Source organism: Vulpes lagopus, chromosome 10, assembly GCF_018345385.1.
Source record: "Vulpes lagopus strain Blue_001 chromosome 10, ASM1834538v1, whole genome shotgun sequence".
Taxonomy (NCBI): Eukaryota; Metazoa; Chordata; class Mammalia; order Carnivora; family Canidae; genus Vulpes; species Vulpes lagopus.
In genome coordinates this window covers 4,853,808-4,877,069 of record NC_054833.1, presented here as the reverse complement: position 1 = coordinate 4,877,069, position 23,262 = coordinate 4,853,808, and positions in this window count along the sequence as shown.

Genomic DNA, 23,262 nt, shown 5'->3' with positions numbered 1-23,262 from the left:
GCAGAGACACAGACAGAGGGAGAAGCAGGCTCCATTCAGGGAGCCCGACTTGGGACTCAATCCCGGGTCTCCAGGATCATGCCCTGGGCTACAGGCAGCACTAACCCGCTGTGCCACCAGGGCTGCCCAGCAACATGGAATATAAAAACAAAACTGAAGATTTATTTATTTATTTATTTATTTATTTATTTATTTATTTATAGAAAATGAAATCTTTTATTGCACAACTATTTACAAAGCCCTGTCTATGAGCCAGGCGCCACTCTGAGGGCAAAGGACATGACAGCACAACTGTCCTAAACCCTTGCGCTCAGACAGCTGGAGTCCCACCCAACATGTCCACGCGAGCCCATCGTGGTAAAGAGGAGGAAATCCACGACTCTGGCTGATATAGATGCTTGTCATCTACACAGGAACAGCAGTTAAGGTGGTGATGGGCTTTTTGGGTCCAAAACTGAAGACTTAAAATAAATCTACTTCTTATGAATAATGTTTATCAAACACCTCAATATGCAAATATAGAGAATTGTAAAGCTTCAAGAAATGAACATTGCGTATAAGACATGGAGGAAGTTTGAGTCTGGGCTCTGACATACCTTGTCTGATTTTTGAAGAAGTCATTTAACTCCTATCATCACAATGGGGTTGATATTGGCATTTGGACAGGATAATTCTTTTTGGGGCCTACCTAAAAATTTGCCAGATATTTACAATCCTTTGTCCCTGATATCAAAGGTCAGTACTGTCTTCCTTTTATTCCCTCCAAATTTTTAAAGTTTTTAATCAAATTCTAGTTAGTTAACATACAGTGTAGTATTAGTTCCAGATGTACAATTCAGGTATTCAATACTTCCATATGTCACCCAGTGCTCATCATAACAGGTGCCCTCCTTACTACCCTATCCCCCTACCCACCTCCCCTCTGGTGACCATCAGTGTGTTCTCTGTAGTTAAGAATCTGTTTCATGGTTTGGCTCTTTCTTTCTCTCTTTTTCTTCCTTTGCTTGTTTGTTTTGTTTCTTAAATTCCACATAAGAGTGAAATCATATGGTATTTGTCTTTCCCTGATTTTCTTTACTTAGCATTATACTCTCCAGCTCCATCCATGTCACTGCAAATAGCCAGATATCTTTGTTTTCTATGGCTGTTATGGCTGAGTAATGTTCCATTGAACATTTTGTGTGTGTATATATATATTTATATATCCTTTTCTTTATCCATTCATCAGGTGATGGACACACACTTGGGCTGCTTCTATAATTGAGCTTTTGTAGATAATGCTGCTATAAACATCAGGGTACACATATCACTTTGAATTAGTAGTTTTGTATTCTTTGGGGAAATACCTAGTAGTGAAATTTCTGGATCCTAGTTCTATCTTTAGCTTTTGAGGCACCTTCATACTATTTTCCAGAGTGGTTGCCCCAGTTTGCATTCCCACCAACAAGCACTATCTCTCATTTATCTTGACACTAATCCCCTCTTCTAAACCCTCACATTTTTCAATACATTGGATAGAAGTTAGGAATGAGTGAGTGATATCGCCCTTGTGAGAACCCCTCCTTCTTTTTACCATTATGTATCTTTTATTACCTCATTTATAGATAAGACTTTTACTTCACAAATTAATTTGTTTCCTTTTGTTTTGAGTTTATCAAATTCTCTACAGCTGAGTACATAAAGTAAAATGATAAGGATAACTCTTTTGTGAAGCGGTTTGACTTCCCATGTTTTTATTTTTCTTGTCTCACAAATAGGGCTATTATGTGAAAGGCATGTCTTGGTGGATATTGGAGGACATGATAGGCAGCTAGAAGCAATAAGTATACAATACTTAAGTATACAATAAGAAAGAAAGAAAAAAAAACCTTTCTCAATGATGTTCATTTTTCAGAATCTTTCTTATCTTTCAAAGTCCAATACAAATGCCATTTGAAATATTTTATTTCATTCCCCATCTTTTAATAAACTTACACTATGTGTATGCCATGAAATTGGAAGTAACAACAAATTCATTGGATTATAAAGCAATTGGGCTCAGCAAAATAAGGTGAATTTTAATAAAAACAGATGCTAAATCTTGGCACAGGGGTCAAAGAAAATTAACTGTTTAAGTGTATAATAAGGAACATTGCTCAGCAGCATCATGTATTACAAACAATGGAAGATTCTTGAAACTTGTATGAGCTACAACAGCCAAAAGACCGTGTACGTATGTTAAAATAAAAAAGGACCAGAGAAGGATAGTCATCCCCTCTTATTTGTATAGGATATGTTCCAAGACCCCCAGTGGATGCTTAAAATCATGATAGCACTGAACACTATATATGCTGTTTTTTTTCCTATACATACATAGCTGTGATAAAGTTTAATTTATAAACTACATACAGCAAGAGACTGATAACAATTAACTAGCAATAAAGTACAACAACTGTAACCATTTCCTGTAATAAAAGCTAGCGAATGTGGTCTTTCTCTCCTTCAAACCATTGTACTCACCCTTCTTTTTGTGATGATGTGAGATGATGAAATGTCCCTGTGATGAGAAGTGAGCTGAATGGCCAGGCATTTTGACCTAGCATTAGGCTACCATCGACCTTCTGTCCATATGTCAGAAGGAAGATTGCCCGCTTCCAGACAGGCCTTGACGGTGGGAACTGGAACTGCAGAATGAAACAGCAGATAAGGGGGCTGCTGAATCCCTATGATTTCAGGATAAGGCTCTTCTTTTTAAAGTTGGAAGGTCCTTTGGATCCTATCTGTTATATGTCTCAGGGGATCCTGCTGGGCCCTTCCCTTGTTGACCTGTCAGCTCCTTTCTATGTTTTAAGTTCATCCTATGCCAATGGAAATAGGAAGGTAGGAAGGTTGAGAACAAAATATTCAGTAAATGAAAGTTGATTTTGGATAGCCACCCTTGCCCTCTCAATCTCTCTCTCTCTTTCTCTCTCTCTCTCTCTGTAGGTTTTATAATTTTATATCCATTTTCTTTTGTGAAACTTAATTGAGTCATATTCCAAGACATTCTCATTCATTTTGTGATGGAGCCCCGTTTTTTTTAAATTGAAAGAGGGTTCATTTGAATACAAAAATGTAGGTGACCTTTACCCAATGATGAGATCTTGGAAAAGATTTATAATCTTGAAGGGATTTGTGTCTAGCAGATAGCAAATCCCAGCATGTCCAGGCTCTGCCACTGCCTCATTTCCTTCTGCCACGTTGTTTTGCTGCAATGTTCAGTCATTGTCTTCTTCAGTATGTTTCAATTGACAGGAACATTTACAAATGAAATCTTCACTAAAGGTGAAGTAAAACGATTTTCTCCTTCAGGGTCTGAATTTAGGAACCTGTCTTTTCTCATAACAGCTGATGGCATCTCTGTTGTCTAGGAACAGAAGGGAGAATCCATCTGTTGGCAGGAAGAGAAAAAAAAGAATATACACAAGGTACTGTATATTTGAAGGTTTTTCCCAAACACCAGAGACAGGAGACATGTAAGTTAAAGTGGCAATGCTGAATGTCTAGGTGCATGATCTTTTATTATTGCACGATGATGAAAAACTGACATTTAGAATGAACTTAGAGATGACACACTGAATAGTAACTGTTCTTCCCCCAACGTCATTTAAAAAAAAAAAAACACAATCTACGCTAGTAAGGTTGGTGATATGTCAAAAAAATTAAACTAGGTTACAGTGCACTTTAAAATTATCACTGCCGTTTAATGGATAATCATTTAGATGCTCTGGTGTATATGTATGCATATACATAGTGAGATATGCCCATTAATTTGAAATCCTGGGATAGTCTCTTTATATTATAAGTGCTTTTAAAATTATTAATTAAAAATTATTAATTTTTAAAAAAGTAAAAAAATATATTAATTTTTGTCTTAGGAGAAAATATTTGTATATAAGACCCCCAAAATCAGACTGAATTAGCAGAATAATCTATCCGGCTCCTGTGTATCACAATTCCATCATTACCTAGAAAATTGGCTCTTGGGAATGGCCTGGGTTAGATCGTTTTAATGATATGTTACAAAATATATCTGAGCTGTTATAAACAATTCCTTGTTTGTTTAAATGGAAGGAAAAAAAGAGAGAAAACATGAAAAAGTAAAACACTTCCTGTTTCAATGTGATTATTCTTGAAAATATTCATACACTTTTGACAACATTCCTCTTCAACTATCACACCAGCAACCACACACAGCCAAGGTGAGGTGTGTATGAGTGTATGCACACACATCTATCTCCACATTATCTCCTCATATCTCCTCATATCAGCCTATCTCCACACATGTCATTGGCTTCATTGTGTGTCCAAAAAGTTATGATTCCTCAAAACAATTCTAATACTGGAAAAATACAAATGGGCTGAAGACTTAAAATGCCTGATCAGGTTTGCTGTAGTGAAAAACATAGTGGACTCTGTGTTTTAGTTTACCCACTAAATGAATACTGCACATAAATAAAACTCAGCACATAGATTTGGTGGGATTCACATAAACGAATGTGTATTTGGCACGTTGCAGGTGCTTTACAACTGGGGTTGGTTGAATCTGACTCGAATCTAGTCTGCTGTTCCCTTTGAGAACCAAAACAATATTCCAGAAGGTATCTCATCATTTGAACCAAAACCCAAACAAAACATTGGAAAATATACTCATAGACACACATATGACCTAAAAACAAAACAAAACAAAACACTCGCAAAAAAAAGAAAACAGTAACTAAAGCAAAGTTCAACTTAAAATTCAAGAAGAAAGACATTGAAAATGATTCAAGTGGGGGATCCCTGGGTGGCTCAGTGGTTTAGCACCTGCCTTCAGCCCAGGGCGTGATCCTGAAGGCCCCAGGTATGAGTCCCACATCAAGCTCCTTGCATGGAGCCTGCTTCTCCCTCTGTCTGTGTCTCTGCCTCTCTCTCTTTGTGTTTCTCATGAATAAATAAATAAAATCTTAAAAAAAAAATAAAATAAAATGACCCAAGTGAATTATTGAGACCTTTAAATATGTACCTTCTTTTATAATGCACTCTAGCACAATGAAGTGATTGGTCTTGAATTTGGTTTCTCCAGGTCAAAGATCACCCTTGAGTATAGTAAACCAGGAGACTGAGGCTCAAGCTCCACCCTAATTTTCTCTTCCTATCCTCCAACTTAACATAAAAATACATGGGTAGTGGTGGTTAGTCAACAGAGAAAAATACATGGTATGATTTGCACAGAGCTTTGAACTTCAGCTACTTGCGGTTGAGTGCAGCTTCTAATTCATAGAGAAGAGACAAAGTATGGTTTTATCACTAATAGCTTTGCATCTCACCTGCTTTATGTGAATGAAGCTTTATAGTCACTGAAACTTCAGTGGGACCTCACACTTTCTGAATATTTTGATATAGGTTTGAACTTCAACATGTGATACATTTAACCATATACAGTGATATATAACATAAGATATATCAGGGACTATTATTCAGCCATGAAAAAGAAGGAAATCCTGCCATTTGCAACAATTTGAGGGCATTATCATAAGTGAAATAAATCAGACAGATAATGACAAATACTATAGGATCTCATTTATATGTGGAATCTAAAAGAAAGCCAAGTTCATAGTTACAGAGAATAGATTTGTGGTTGCCAGAGGTAGGAGGGTGCAGGAAATGGATGATCAAATGATCAAAAGGTATAAACTTCAAATATTATTTTAATTTTTAAACTATAGTCACCATGCTATGCATTACATCTCCAGAATTTATAAGAGGAGTTTGTACCTTCTAATCATTGAATCACTCATTTCACTCAACAGGCTTTTATATAGGGTGACTGTTTTCTTCAAGTTCTGCCAAATACAGTTGCCAGAACCAAAGTCAGCATGCTTAGAGTTCCGATATATTCTCCTAGACTGATTGTTAACACATTCTTGTATAAGACTGTATCCGCCCTTGATGTGTCCACCATTGATGTCACCTCTGCTATCCTTAGTTGTTGCCATCTATTAACTTCCAGGTCTCTTCTCCATATTCATTGTCCATTTTGGCTCCTGCTTTATGGTTTTATCTTCCTTAGGCATTGATGCCATTCATCACACCCTTCTTCACACATCCTACATATTAACCCCCATATTTAGGTCTTGCTACCACTTCCCACTGATTTTATGCAATTTTCCAACCCCTTAATATACAGCAGGGCAAATCCAGTTAAATAATTTTGATATAGTCTAGGTAATTTGTAAGTGTTTAGAAAGGAATTTTCTTTAGTCCCCAATATCTTTGTCTTTTCATTCTTTCCAGAAAGCTAGAGAACCTGTAGGAATAAAGTCCATTATGAACTTGTTACTTGCTTTATAGACATACCTTGAGAGGAAATCATAAAGAAAAATAAGTGAATAACAAAGTTGAAAGGATGGGGCTCAGGGGTTGAACATCTGCCTTTGGCTCAGGTTGTGATCCCAGGGTCCTGGGATCAAGTCCTGCATCAGGCTCCCTACAGGGAGTCTGCTTCTCCCTCTGCCTATGTCTCTGCCTCTCTCCGTGTCTCTCATGAATAAATAAATAAAATCCTTTAAAAAAAAGGTTGAAAGGAAAGCAAGCAAGAAGAAAGTCTTCATCAAGAAATAGAAGATACCACTGGTTGTTAAGGTGCTAAAGATGTTCTTTGACCTAGAAGAGCCTGGTCCTGAACTTCTCATGGTTTGGTTGAAAAATAAACTTGAAAATATAAATGAAAAGAAAGGAAAATAACAAATCCATTTGGCTGAACTAATGGGCAGTATGCCAAGGATGAATTGGTTTATGCAACCAGGGATACGTGTTTGTGAAATAAGAGAGCCTGTTACTTACCCATTTCAGATTGATCTCACATGGTTCCCGTTCCTTACATTCACACCAGCTCAATTCTGAGTTTTCTTTTCAAGGCCAGTATGACATATCAGTGACACTGGAGAACAGGAGGGGAGCTTATTCACACATGCAGAAGGAAACTCTACTATCTTTGAAGATGATATATATTATTTTATGGATAACTGAACTAATCACAACCTGTTTCTGAATATCATTATACATCATGACTATTTTTTCGTGAAAATAATAAATGAAATAAAGATGGTAATTTGTAAGCTATAGTGCACATAAGCAAGAAACTTACCTTCTGGAAGTGACAGCTGAATCACAAACCACCTGTATGTTAAGAACCATCCTTCTTCAAATGGGGGGACATCTAATTTTCTGAGACTATCTCAAACGCTGAGAATATAGCAGGAGCAGTAGTAGTAATAGACTACAATAAACCTGAGTTTATTTGATTTATGGAGAGAAGAAAACACCATTCATCCTCTCTATTCTTTCTTACATATTTATGTTAAAGTACTATTAGTAATATTACAAATATGTGATAATTGTCACAAGAATATTAATAAGAATAATGTTGAAGATGTCTTTTCATTTCATGTTTACATAAGATAAATACTCACCAAATGGTGGGGATCAGCATTTCTTACAAGGGTGAGGGGTAGTACTACTGACCTTTTGGACAGGGAAGTCTTGCACAATGCTGATTTTAATCAACATTCCTGGCTCTGCCCACTAAATGTCAGGAGCATCCTTACCCTCTGTATGTAGGTAAATAAAGAATACTCCCCCAGCACACACACATCTGCAAACGTTCCCTGGGTGGATGGTATTACTCTGATTGAAAGGCACAGATCTAAAATAAAACATTTTCTTAAAATAAGAAAGACAGTTCTCAAGGAGGGCACTGACTTTTTTCTCTTTGAATTTCATCTCCCCTTCCCCATCTAAAACAGGTAACCAAACCTAGAGAAACCCCTTCTTCTTAAAATCAGTCATGTTACTAGAATAGGAGAAGGTGTAAAACATCCAGCACAGAGTAGGTGTTCAATGAACATGGAATTTCTTTGCTCCTGTCCCTTTTTCCAAGAGGAGGAAACAAAGTAAGGAAAAATTTCATATGAAATATTTTCATTATGACTTTCTTGCTCCTTTGTAAAAGGTAAATCATTTTCTTACCAATCTGCTTATCAACAGCAGGCTGTCCACTCTTGTTTTGTTGCCTCTGTGGACAAGGCATAATTTGTTTCATATTGTTAACGTGGAGCCAGTCTTTTCTCGCCAAGCTGCAGGCAAATTTCAATGGCAGGAGTTATCAACCTTTAAAGGAAGCCGTGTACAACAAGGCACCGGCACTTTGCTCACTGATATAGACTGGTATTTTATTTTTGGAAAGTAGCCTAAAGCTGTTTTGGCTCTGGGTGTTTGACAGCCATCATGTGTTGCTATTTCAGAAGAAAATTTAACTTTAAAAATCAAGTAGCCTGAGGCTTTGGAATCATACTTAAATTTTTAATAAGTTGTCAAAAAATACTTTGTGCAGTACTCATTTGTAACTGGACCAAACTCTGCAAATTAATATGTAAACCGTCACAAGCCCACTTATAGCTGGTTGTGTGAAAATACTTAAAGGGCCAGTTATCAAGTTATATGAGAAGTAGGAGGCTCTACCTATTTATTCTGTCTGTGTTAGACAAGACGGACTCTCCTGAACCTATTTCTGTCTGGAACTAAACTGATACAGGCTGTCTTCTGGTTGCTTTCAATTTGACCAATGAAGTTCTCAGAACAGCCCCTGCAGTAAAGCTGGTAATTATCCATAGGTCACTGAGAGATCTGTTTAGCATCCAGAAAAAGAAAGACACAGAGAAAGGGACTGCTTTAGCAGAGATGTAGGTGATGGTCAGTCAGTAACTCTGTCATCTGCAAAGCAGGTTTTGGAACTGATTATTTGATCACTGTCATCTGACCAAATGTACACACAATTAAAAATATTGATTATTCGATTGACTCAAACATTATTACTGACCTGGGAAGCAGATGGATCTGGGGCATGAATGAAGGGATCATGGGTGGTTTGGATTAGATCTATGAGAAGTGTAGAGGGTCATCCTGGAGTCTTTGAACACTCCTTGTGTTAAGTGAAATAAGCAAAACCTTTTTAAGCAGATAGAGCTTATTTTAAACTCTACGTCTTCCTCTTACAGGCCATGTAACCGTGTCTAAGATTTTTACTCCCTCTGAGTGTCAGTCCCTTCAAGTAAAAATTCCCATAACAATAATGATAGAAATGCTAATAATAATTGTAATAATATCTGCCTTATTACATTGTTATGGAGATTAAGAAATATATAAGAAACACTTTCTACAATTATTTCTGCATTAGAGAGCTGATATTTCTTTTCCTATCTACTCATAGTTGGGACCCAGGGCCACCATGGTGGCTCCTATAAACCTCCAGAACTTATTCAGGTTATTCAGGCTGACAAACCTACAGGCAAAATCCCCATAGAGTGGTATTTGACTGTTGTATATCAGGATAGTTAGTTAGCTTGCCAGAAAATAGAAAGTAGGCGTAAAAGTCAGCTGCTTCCTGACTAGCAGGTGTTTGAAAGTTTATCTAAAATGCAGGAAGAATTCTGCAGTTGCACTGTCAGAATGACAAATGTATATGTAAAATACACAGGTCTCTAAGGACCCCATAGAGTCTGATCCCTTACCAAGGTGTCTGAGATATTCTGCAGAAGCATAACAAAATTTCAGCTGGACTTTAATGAGTGGTTAAATGCAGAGGGTGAAGTACAGAATAAAGTCATTCTAAGGGGTCGTGGATAATCCTAATCTTCAACATGCAAACACTTATGCCCTATTTCAGGGACAAAGTTGTTCAGAGCAGTAGAGTCTAGAGTATTCTCATGAGAGAAAAATAGAAAGATTATTTGGAGGTGGTGTTTAGAAAGTCTTCAATGCCCAGTAACTCCTATATCTTCAGAGTGTTTGACCATTACAGTATAGGAGGAGAATAGAGCCTCCAGAAGACCCCACGTTGATGTGTGGGGCAGAGAAACCAGAAATACACACTAAAGAACTATTGTGCAGTATGAGTAGTGTGTGTGATTTTTCTCAAAAACACAACCAAAAGTGGTGAGGAATGGATAGCAACATAGAATCAACAAAGTGTTGGTACTTTTGAAATGAGGTGCCACCTACATGAGAGTTTATGTTACCATTATCTCTAATTCAGTGTATGTTGAAAATTTTTTACAGTAAAATAAAATAAATATATAATACCAGCATTATTTTTTTTAAAAGATTTTATTTATTTATTTGAGACAGAGAGAGAGACAGAAAGGGAGAGAGAGGGAGAGAGAGCACGAGCAGAGGGGAGGGTTAGAGGCAGGAGCAGACTTCCTGCTGTTTAGGGAGCCTGATGTGGGGCTCGATTACAGGACCCTGGGATCATGACCAGAGCCGAAGGCAGACGCTTACCCAACTGAGCCACACAGGCACCCAATGCTAGCGTTCTTAAAAATGCCTGTCTTCAACGACTTTGAATAGCTAATAAAGGCAATTGATAGTCTGTCCAGAAATATGCCCATTTATAGCTGGTTCACTACGGATGTCCAGAAATATGCCCACTTATAGCTGGTTCACTACGGATTCTTTTGGTTCTTCATCTCCACAAAGAAACTAATGAAAAAGTCATATACTGTAATGATTTGCGATAATTCCCATACAAGAGACAAATACAAGATCTAGAGCATGGATGCATTTCAAAAACATGCTCCGTGAAAGAAACAACACAAAAGTGCCCATGTGATGGAATTGAGTGAAAGAGGTGCTAAACAAATTTGTTGAGATGGGGATGTTTTGTCGTAATTACGATGGCAGTCACCTGGATGTGTACATTTATCCAAAGACATGGAACCGTAATATACCACAAAAAACCAATGATGTGACAGGATGGAGGCGTCAGCCAATGCCATGACAGTAATTCTGCAATATATAATATATCAAAACAAAACAAAACAAAATGTATGCACTCAAATGTATGTGTGTACATTTGCAGAGTCATGGCTCTCCCTTCTCCCTTCCCCTCACCATGAAGTTCATCCATATACCTGCTGGCCCCATAGGTTCTTTTTTTTTTTTAATTTTTTTTTTTGTATTTATTTATGATAGTCACACACACACACACACACACACACACACACACACAGACAGGCAGAGGGAGAAGCAGGCTCCACGCACCGGGAGCCCAACGTGGGATTCGATCCCGGGTCTCCAGGATCGCGCCCTGGGCCAAAGGCAGGCGCCAAACCGCTGCGCCACCCAGGGATCCCTAGGTTCTTTTTATACATACAGAAAATGCCTCCAAATTGAGACTTCTGGCGACTTTCAACTGGGACGTTGGATCTTCAAGTGAAATTCACCATTCTCAGCCCTCTGAGCTTGCTGCAACTCAGATCACTTAATTACTCCTCTTCCTAAGCATCTTCTGTTCTATGTCACACAGAACTTTCTCAAGGGTGACAGTGCTTCTCTTGCCCGTGCTCTATTTAAAGAAACACAGGGAGCCAAGGTCAATTCAAAGGAAAGAAGTGGTTTATGATCCCGTACTGCATAGCCACAGAATTGTTTATGATAGTGGAGGCATTTTCTAAACTCCAGTGAGGAATTTAGGACATCACTCAACAGCTGAGCTGTATTACACATATCTGAACTGATTATTGTTCCATAAAATGGAATTGATGTTGGTGAAAAGTAGGAAAGGAAGCAAAAACACTCCTTTGGTTAAAAGCTGAGATTCTGGAATGACAAGAACCAAAAGTCAGTTCCAGAAATTTCTCATCTTTGCTACTCTAAGAAAATCACTCACTTCTGTGAGCTTCAGTATTTTCTCTTCTATGAACTGTGTGATATATAACTGAGAGTTGTTGGAAAGATAAAAGGGAGACAGTATCGATGATCCCTCCAATTAATAGCGGTTATGGGCTGCTGTTTCAACCCGGGGCTTGGCCAGGTTTTTGTGTAGGACTCAAGACCTCATTATTTTATCTGAATAAAGCCCTTAAGCATATCAACAATGTGGCATTGATCATCTCTGATGTATTTGTATAACATCATCTTCCCTGAAGTCGCTTTTCCTTAGGATCACTCTTTTCTGTCCTTTTTCACCTCTCCAGACATACACCCTGATTGACCTCCAGTCTGCCTCTAATCTTCTTACTCTATAAACAAATCCTCAGGATCCTAGGCAGTCTCACTGTTTTAATTACTACCCATACATTGATGGTTCCCAGTGTAAAAAATATATATATATACTTTTAGCCCTTTATTATTCCCCATGCTTCAGACTTTGAAATGCAAACTCCAAGAAGTCAACATTTCTGGAATCGAGCTCCGTTTTATTCCTGTCTCCTTCCATCCTTACAGCACTTATCACTCTTGGCTTAGTTATCACAGCTCAGGTTATCACAAGCCAACTCGGAGGTCCCTCTCTGGCAGACCCTCATCATTCCCTCCCTTGAGGGAGGGAATGATCCCTCCCTCATCATTCGAACCCAAGTAACTCTTGCAGAATCTTCCGACCCAATTATTATTATTTTTGCATTCTCTTCCATTCTCTTCCTGCCAGTTGCTACTCCCCCCAATGACAATGTCATTGTGTCTCCCCTAGTCTTCTGAAAAAACCTGCTTGCTGGTCTCCCTGACCCCATCGTTTTCTCCTTTTCTGATGCCAACATCTCTCAACATGTGGTTTATCTGAAATGTGAAGCTTATCTTGAACTCCCTTGCTTAAAAGTCCGTTTGGTCACTACAGTCGGACTAGCCTCCATCACCAGCAACTCCCTGATTCATATTTTATGTTTGGGCAAAACCAAAAAAGCAAAAACAAAAACATATAGGGTTCTCTCACTCAGGGAGATTTCACATCTTCTTGCCTTTGTTCTTACTCTTCTGAGTGTATGAAGTATTTGCTTCCACATGTGTTTCATACAGTAACTCATCCTTGTTCTGTAGGGTTTGTTCTTCCCTAACTCTATCATACAAATTTCTTTCCTTGGCTAGAATAGTTGTATGGCTCTGTGCTCCATTGCATGGCAAGGCTCTATCATGACTTTTTATTTCTTTTTAAAGATTTTATTCTTAAGCAATCTATATGCACAATACGGGGCTCGAACTTACAACTGGGAGATCAAGAGTTGCATGATCTACCTACTGAGCTAGCCAGGCATGCTTATCAGGGCTTGAGTTATTCCACCCTTCCAGTAAGATATATTTTCCTCAATGGCAGGATTTTACCTCATTTTTGTTCTGAATTTCTATGACACGGCACATGTTAAAAACTTACCAAGTGTCCGTTGTACACAAACTAAACATGGCCCCTGTAATCATAGAATATCTTAGAAATGTAGTCACAGGTAAAATTCTAGGAAAATATGAAATACAGTAGACCCCTCCTTTATCTTTGGGGCATATATTTCCAAGACCCCCAGAGGATGCCAGAACCTATGGATTGTATCAGGCCCTATACAGGCTGTGTTTTTTCCTATATATACACACCTAGGATAAAGTTTGATTTATAAATTAGTCATAGTAAGAGATGAACAATGGTAACTAATAATAAAACAGCACAAAAAAAGAACAATTATAATGATATACTGTAAAAAAAGCTTATGTGAATGTGGTCTCACTCTCAAGATACTTTATAATCCTATATTCCCCCCTTTTTGTGAGGATGTGAGATGATAAAATACCTGCATGATAACATGAGATGAGGTGAATGACAAAGGCATGTAATGTAACGTTAGGCTATTACTGTCCTACTGATGATTTGTCAGAGGGAGGATCATCTGCTTTATTGCTGTTGACTGCAGGTAACTGAAGCCATGGAAAACAGGACTGCAGGTTAGGGGCACCAGAGTAGTAAGAATCTCTAAATCCACCATATACTACCATCTGCACTCTTCACTGAGCTTCTTGTAAAGTCAATGATTTCTCCTGAAGTGATGTTTTCTCCCTCATCAGCATGAGAAAGTTGAAGCCAGAATAATAAAAATGGTAGGGGATAGACTCCAAAGGCCTTCTGGTCCCCAGATGTTTCCCTCATATAATCTGGAATTAAACACTTTGCCTGCTTTGGAAGTTCTACCAATTAAAGATCACTTTGGGTTCATAGAGGAGGGTCAATCATTAATTCATTTTTGTTGGCTGGAAACTAGAATATTTTCCTCATGTTAAAGGATCGAGATAACATCGGTTAAGTGAAAAATTTTCAGTGTGGATAGCAGAGAAAACAAAGGAGGGAATTTCCTTTTAAATGCAGGGCAATGGAGAATAAGGACAGATTTAAGCAAAGTGACAAAACAGGGGAGGATTCGAATAACTTGGCAGCATTATGGGGTTCTCCTCACAGTGTGGTCATAATGGCTGTACACTATATCACTTACACTATAGAAATCCACATTACAGTCTCTGCAAATGGAGCTACTGGTGTGGCTGTAGTTAGTGGCTCTGGGTGGGCCTGGGGGAGGAAAGATGAGAACTACTAAGGCAACATAGAGCTACCGTGGATAAACACACAAAAAATCCAGATACTGTGCACATATACACCCTAGTGCCTGCAGGCTTCTTTCTAATAGACTAAGTCATATGATATATAATAGCAAAATCAATTTTCAATGTAATAAAATCTCTCAAATGCAGTGTGTAGGCACAGCATTATAAAAAAATAAGTTGTTAGAAAATCTCTAGTGAATGAACACTGTGCATAGAAACAATTTTCCCCCTTGGCAGATGGCAACAACTGAGAATAGAGGCTTCTCCATCCTGAGAGGTCTCTCTTATTGCTATCATGTATAACTGGGAGGATTTGCTGGCCACTCACTGGGGACACAGAGTCTTAATGAGAGAGTGGACCTATATTTTGAGTATATTCTGACTATTATAGTAAACTTCCCCAAAACAACACACACACACACACACACACACACACACACACACACACCGGGTATGGCAAAGTATCCTATTTTTCTGGCTAGTCAAATTATTTGTAAGTATACACAAGAGGACCAGGTATTTGAAACTGGAACCATCATAGAAAACCTGGAATATATATTATATTGTCACTTACATTTTTATGCAGAAGAATTCTCATGACATGTCTACTAAGAATGTCTTATGTTTTATTGGTCCTTCCAATATAATGCAGTGCATCTTTAGAAAAAAATTCCTTACACTGGAAGATATTTAGTGGATTTGTACCTTGAAGTCTAGAAACCAGAGTCAATTATTAAATAGGAAGAATACATGATAACATGTCGCAGGGATCTTTAGCACAGATGAATTTATGATCGAAAGATACCACTAAAGACAATGGAGGACTTTAAGCTAGCCCTCCATATGAAGTCTCATTTATCAGCCTTTTCTATCTTTGAGCCCAAAATATGATTGGTTGACTGTTGAAAAACCAGAACATTTCTGCCCATTACCGAAAAGTCTAGCTAGTTTATAGATTTTTCTGAAAAAGTTTATCAACAACTATAGCATCCAAGAAAGCAAAAAGGATTCCATTTTTTAGTACTAAAATAATGTTAAAATGAAGTATTTTGGAGTTCCTATGCTTCCTTCTCTGGAACCATCCCCAGTAATTTAGTCAAGGAATCTGATAATAGGAAATAACCAGTCTCTGCAAAATTTAAGATTTAGAGAAACAGACTTTTTATTCACCTTAAAACTAAAATTTCCCAAAATAAACTCAGGGAAAAAATGTTCAATAATAAGAAATAAGAGAGGACCTAACTAGAAAAAAAAAAAAAAAAAAAAAACACGAAATCATAGGACTACTCATATTTTTGCAAATTCAGCATTTCCACTGTTTGGCTCCATAGTTAGCTGAGATAAGGTAAACATTTTTAGAAAGAAAGAGCAAGAACATTCTGGCTTTCTTTAAGGCCAGGTAAAGTTGCTTAAGGAACAGTTTTATCAATGTGTTAATTCCTAACCAATTGCATCCCTGTGAAAGGAGTTACCAGTCAAAATATTTAAACAATGGCTTCTCAAAATAGCTAATGGTCTATGTAGGTACATACTTCCTGACCTAGAATAATTTAAAGTAATCTTATATGACTAAAAACTGTCAACTCTCACCCAGCTCATCAGTAAAGAACAAAAATAAGAAAGGAAAGATTAAAATTTCTAGCTTTCTATATCATACCAGTTTGTTTTTTGGGGTATTTTAAATACTGGCTTTTCAAGAAATTGAAGGGGGAAATCCAAGTATATACTTTTCTAGTCTACATTTTCTGTGATTTTAATGGATTATTTCTGTAGAGTTCTTTAATTCTAATGGACAGTGGTCTCAACATATACTTAAAAGGGATGCAATTGGCACACATATGTATGAGAAACACAGGCAAGTTGGATAAACATTATTGCTAAAGAATCCAGTAAATAAAGGTAGATGACAAAGATCATTTCCTGAAAGACACTACAGGATAGAAAGTTACAAGGCCCGAGTTTAACTCTTTGTTCAATCTCTGAGTACTGTTAAGATATTTAAACTCTGTTTCCTTATTCAATTTAGTTCAATTTAATAAAAATACACTAAGTCCAGCAATTTTTATGATGTATAAGTTGGGCTAAGCGAATGCTAAGGTCCATTCAAGGGTGTTTGGTGATTCTTCAATCTGCTACTAAATCAAGCCATGATAACTGAGCAGATGATTTACACTGAAGGAAATTTCCTTCTTTACCCCAAATTTTGGACCCAATTTGCATTTGTCAGATATACTTCCTATCTGAGGCAGGTGATCCAATATACATGAATACTGGTCTGGTTTTCCTCTGGGAAGATACCAAGATATGTTTAGCTTAATCAGAACTTCGCCCTAGAACAAAGCTTTCTACATAGAATAAAACAGGCATTAATGAGTAAGGAAAGGGAACATATACATGCAGAAATAACTCATTGGAGTCTTTAATTTTCCCATATTTATTGGTTATTTAAGGTGTTCCTAAATTGTACTGAGAGTTAACACAATCAATCCCCTTGTTTAAAGTCTTACTTCTAGTTTGAAATATCTTTAATCCTGTGGACAAGGAGAAAGACCCTTTTGACTTCTTTTAATACCTCCCCCCAAAGCTCTGGGTAAAAAACCGAAGTATCTAACTGTTCAAATGTTGCCTTAGCAAAAACTTTACCTAGGGCTTGTTGTAACAAAATAAAACTTCACTTCTGGACTGAAATTCCCACCATTAGAAGACTCAAGTTGCAGACTCGATTTGGTGTGAAAGTATCACCTCTGTACCACCACCCCCACGAACACCCCATGTTCCTCTCCCCCTCCCCCTTTCCCATAGGCCTCCACAGGTGGGAAGATGGCCTGGAGGGAGAGAACTGGTGGCAGCTTCCTTCCTTCCTCCACTCCCTGACCTTCCTCTCCTCCAGCTGGTTCCTGCTGTGTCTGACCCCATAGTACAGGGACACAAGGAAAGTTGAGAGGAAAGCCCTTCAATTAACAAAAACTCTCCCCTCAGCTAGTGTCAGCTCTTTAGGGGCTTGGCAGGAATTTAAAACTTATTTTCTCCTGAGATTTATGAATTCTTTGGAGACCTCTGTGCATCTCCTCCATTTCACTTCCACCTATCTAAGGAACTTGCAAATCTCGCTTTTCAGTATGGCAAATGTCCTAGGACTCCAATGACTCTTCTGATGTCTTTCTGCCAGATGGCCCTTCTGGACTCATGGGTTTATCTAAGGGAAACACGTATTCGTCCTTCACTTTGGAGTCTCTGGGGGTGGGCTTACTTCACAAACCTCCTCCCTGTCTTTGCCAACTTTTTATATATCTCTAGGTTGACTTGGTCCCGAATTTGGAGTAATTTCCTTTGTAAAAAAGAGGTGCTGAGAAGGCAGGATTCATTTTTGTGATTCTTTAAGCCTCATTCTCCTAAAGTAAGGGACATTCTCATTTTCCTCCCTTGGGTTGGGAGAGAAACATCACTCTCTTCTAGAAAATATCCTCACATATACTCTCCACTCCCTAGCTCCAAACTCATTTGTATCTTTCATGTGCAAGAGGAGTTTCAGAATTGTCTAGTGTAGTCTTACCTTTATTAAAACAACAACAACAACAACAACAACAACTACAACTTCCCAATCTTGAGCTGGCACCATCTTTAAAATGTTCTTCCCTTGACACATTCAATTAAGCATCGCATAAGTAACACTAGCAAATTTTCCCATCTATCCTTGTTTATGTAGAGATAAGTATGTTTGTTGACTAGTTTCTGAGAACTTAGGAAAATTAGTCTTTGAAACATTATTATATCTGCCAATATCGTATTTTAACACTGCATATGGTTTATAATTATGTAAATCTAAAAGAATTCAACTGTGAAATGAAAGATCTACAGATGGCCTTTGAAACTTCAGTTTGAAATGCCCAAACATAGGCTGTTCATGGAGCATTATCAAAAACTAGGCAATGTTCTTTCTTATCATCTCAGACTGAGATGCCTGTTATCATATTTTGCATTTAACAATATAAAGGATCAGAAATATTGTTACTTATATATACATTAAGGAATTCAGCATCAAAAAGTTAATTCTAGGCAGTTACGGAGCCATGTTATCCACAATAATACTCACTAGCCACCTGTAGCTATATATACATTTAAGTTAATGAACTTATATAAAATTAAAAATTCTAGTTCTTACATGCGTTAGCCATATTTCAACTGCCCAATAGTCATAATTGGCTAGAGACTGCCATATTGAACAGTGAAAATATTAAAAAAATTTTTTTGCATCATTATAGACTCTAAAGGAAAATGTGGTGATTAAAACTATATGCATGGAATCAGACACTATCCTTTTCAGGGGAGTCGGATGTTTGGGGGTTGTTTAAGTTGGGCCTCAAGGCAGAATTGAGGGTTTGCTCCCATGTAAATGATCAAATGCCTTTTGGGGGACAGCTCAGTCTTGTTCTGGTGATGTGATTTAGGAAGCTTTCGAGTCGGGCAGTACATTACAGAAATGGTTCTGCTGAATTACAAAGTTAGAGCTACCAGGAAATAATTTTGATATAAGAAGATCTAGACCTTTACTGTCTGAGAAACTTTGAAAGATAATCTTCAAAGGGGCAAAGTGAGGACACTACATGGTGCAAATTGAACTCACTGCTAAATATTAACATTCATTTTTTATAGAAACCCACATGGTTTACAAATGTGAAATAATTCCATTCTCTTTTCTTACCTCTCTAAAATAGTTACCATTTAGATTCAGTCATTTTTTTTAAGATAACAAGGTCTATAGTCATGGTGGGTAAGATGTCACTGGCACTTTTTTAGGGGAAATTGTAGTGCGACTTCTCTTTCTAATTTATTTATTATCCTTTGCTTTTAAAAGTTGACTTCTTTTGTTTCAAAAGAGCAGGAAAGGATGAGATAAAACCTGGAGATGGTGAAAAAAAATATATCCTGTTTGTCTGTTTTCTGTACAAAACAAAAGGTTAGAGCTATTATTTCTTCTCCAAAATAAAGCAAATATCTCTTTGGTCATCCATAATAGGTCAGAGCTATTTTGAACAGTTTGATGTCATTTCTATATCCCTCAAGGAAACAAAGGGGAAAGTCAGAGGAAGGGGAAAGGCAGCTTTGATAAGTTATGCCAGCCACTGGTCCCCAAGAATGAAGCATCCTGTTTTTATCATGTGGCTGATAACAGTGGGGAGAAAAAAAAACCCCACCGTGATCAATGGAATTCATTCCTTTGTTTTTTCACAGTTACCTGCCATCATTCCCTAAATAAACTAAACGAGGGCCTTTTGGTGACAACTGTGAACAACAGGTCAGTCTGGGCAAAGGTCACTGCAAAATTACAGCTGCCAGGGGAGAAGGAATGGTGACAAGCCCGAGAAAGTTCACAATACAAATAACCTCAGTCTTGAATGTCGGTCGTCATTAGATTTTATGACAGTCCTATCAGTGCCATCAATTAATACTTCAATTATTGTAAAAGTGGGCTATATGACATATAAAAAGTAATAGGAATTTAATGCTCACAAAAATTAAGAATTATCTCCAAACCAAAATGTCTTTTAAATAGACTGTGTGTGTGTGTGTGTGTGTGTGTGTGTGTGTGTGTATGTGCGCGGTTCCTAGGAGAACTCTAGCCATTAATCACCCAACTATTTAAAAGGACTTCTAGCAAAATGACCTCAGAGATTGCTACTGAAGGAGACTAGAGTATGTGACCCCAGAATGTGCCACTTTGTCATGTGGGTTATGTTGAGCTGAAGACAGTCAAAGCCCAGAAGACTTGGGAAGATATTTTAACCTGTACCTTAACTGCCCCTAATGATTTAGATAGAGGGCATGGCTCAGGAAGATAGCTTCACCAGAGACAACTACAGAGAGTCTGGGCCAGGTGTCATCCGCTGAGGGGAGCTTGCCAGGGTCTGCATGTTCAAAGTACTCTCCATGTCCTGCTGTCTCCCACTGGCATGGCAAATTTTGCTTACCAAACACTTGCTTTTCCCATCTTCCTGTGCATTGTCTTCCTTTCCCTTGAAGCCTCAGACCCCTATTCCCATCCTTAGCTCAGGATGGCATATATGCCTCAACTGCCCGACTTTGCCCTTGAACCTCATATCTTTCTGGCTCTCATACAAATGAAATTAAATTTGTTTTTCTCATGGTTTGTCTCCCTCTCTAATTTTTCCCATTCAGTTCCCCTCCTTTCCCTTATAATCCTATTCATTATTTCTTGTATTCCACGTATGAGTGAAACCACATGATGATTGTCCTTCTCTGATTGATTTACAAACCATGAGAAACTCCTAACTCTGAGAAACAAAGGGTTGTGGAAAGGGAGTTGGGTGGGGGGTTGGGGTGACTGGGTGATGGGCACTGAAGAGGGCATTTGATGGTATGAGCACTGGGTGTTATACTATATGTTGGCAAATTGAATTTAAATAAAAAAAAATTTGTTTTTCTCCTATTAAATCTGTCTTGGATGTTAATTAATCATTAATTAATAAACCAGCCAAAAGAATCTGGAAGAGTATAGAAAAAAAATTTCCTCCCCTACAGTACTTTTGGAATTCATATACATTTGGCCATCTTATCTCTGGGTGTCCAGGTGCATTCCTATAGCACTTATCAGCACAGCATTGACAGGATGTCACTTCAGCATGAGTACACATGCAGCAATTACAGAAGAAATGGCTCTTCACCCATCTACATGTCAGACTAGCTTCTAGTACATTCTCCATGGTGCGGCAGGAGGACAGCAGCATCTCTACATTTCAGTACCTTTAGGAATAATATGTGAGGAAAAGCTCTAAGTTATTTTTCTTCACAAGTATGGTTCTTTGGGATGCCTGGGTGACTCAGCAGTTGAGTATCTGCCTTCAGCTCAGGACGTGATCCTGGAGTCCCAGGATTGAGTCCCACATGGGGCTTCCTGCATGGAGCCTGCTTCTCCCTCTGCCTATGTCTCTCCCTCTCTCCCTTTCTCTCTCTCTGTATCTCATGAATAAATAAATAAAATCTTAAAAAAACACAATATCTTATATTATTTTGATTAATATAGGATTCTCAAAAATGAACTATCTGGGAAGTAAATTGCATTCTTTACTTCTCTGTCAGGACTTGGAAGAAATATTTGAAATTCCAGTCCATCATCTGAATGTTTGTTTTACTTCCTGCCAAACATCTGGATATTCAAACATACCAAGATAAAGTAAGACTCTTCAATGATTTTATATGAACTGTATAGATGTACTCTTAGATTGGGGGCAAGAACAGCTGAAATGATTTCACAGAATTATCTATACAATTAAAGCCTTATCAAGGGGGTGGGGGTGTGTGTGATTTAAACCTCTGTCCTTGGGAACATTACTATGATTTATATGGGCTTGACTTACCATTTTAAAATCTCTGTATGTTGTTTTCTTCCACAATAGCTCCAAGCCTCCTAATGAATTGAAAATATTCAAGTATTTAGAATCCCAATGGATTGCCACAGGGAATGAACAGAAGGTCTCTCTCCCTCCCCCTCCTTTTCCTGCGTTCAAGTTACAGGGCCAGATATATGGCCCTGAGACAACACAGAAGCAGTGTCAAGAAAACCATTTTGCTCGAGGGACCTGGCAGCTGAACTCTCCCCAAATGCTTTTAAAAAGAAAAATATACATATTAAATGCCAATTTTAAACAAATCCAAAGATTTGTGGAGCCCTCATTCACCTCATGATGTTGCTGTAGATATGAATGTACACCAAATGAGGTAACAGATTATGAAAAGTCGATGCTTAGAGTCTCTCGAGTTTTCTAACAAGAGATCTGGGAAGTTTAAAAGCATATCAGGTTTCTCAGAGATTATTAATTCTGGACTGCATTTCAAAGTATATCAAGTGCAGTCTGCTTTATACCAAACAGAAGGGAATGCACTACCAGACAGAACTAATAAGATCTCTAATAAATCAAATTAAGAAATATTTATTAAACATCTCTGTGTCTCCAGCATTGAGCTGTTAGGTGTGCGATGTATATAAAATATAAATGAAAAGGTCTGTGGTCTCAAAAAGCTTAAATGAATTTGGAGAGGTAAGATGATTGCTCAGAAAATAAATAATAATTCAAAATTTGAACAGTGATTCAAAACGATTGTCTCAAGAAATATCATAAATGACAAAAATAACCCAAAGCAGGAACAGCAACAGAAAAGTCATTTAAATTTTGGGGCTAAAAAGGCAACTTCAGGAAAATGTTGCATGTGGAGAAAAAAATGTTGGCCTTCAAGTTATAGATATTACTGCTTCAGAGATACCAGGCTTCAGCTGAATCCTATACTTGTTCCCAGTTTGGCGCTGTGTTTGTAATGGTCGCAGATAGCCAAACTGACTAGCATAAATGGTGCTCGAGGAAAGAAATTTTAAGAGTCAATTATAAAATACACAATAGCCAAGAAATGGCATTGCAATGTAGGAAGAATTGGACCCTTGCTCCTGGAGATGTAGTATGACACAGAGGATGAAGTTGCTATTTGAATCTCTGGTCTTCACCTGAATTAGTTACCAGATCTGCCCATCTCAGAAATCTCTGGAAGGCCCAGCTGTAGAGTGGTGTCAGCTCATTTCCTCTTTCTTGATTTACTATGCTTATTAAGACAATCAAAAATTATTTTAACCAAGGTAAATTAAGCATGCCTTCCTTCCCTTTGACCCCTGATGTGAATGACCTAGCTCCTCTTGACATTCAGTTGTTGCTATTACATCACTATGAGGTGCAACAGAGAGTTTAAAGAAACAATAATAAAAATAAAATAAAATAAATAAAAAAAAGAAAATAATAAATGACCATGGAACACAGTATGAAATAAATAAACAAATGATATGTT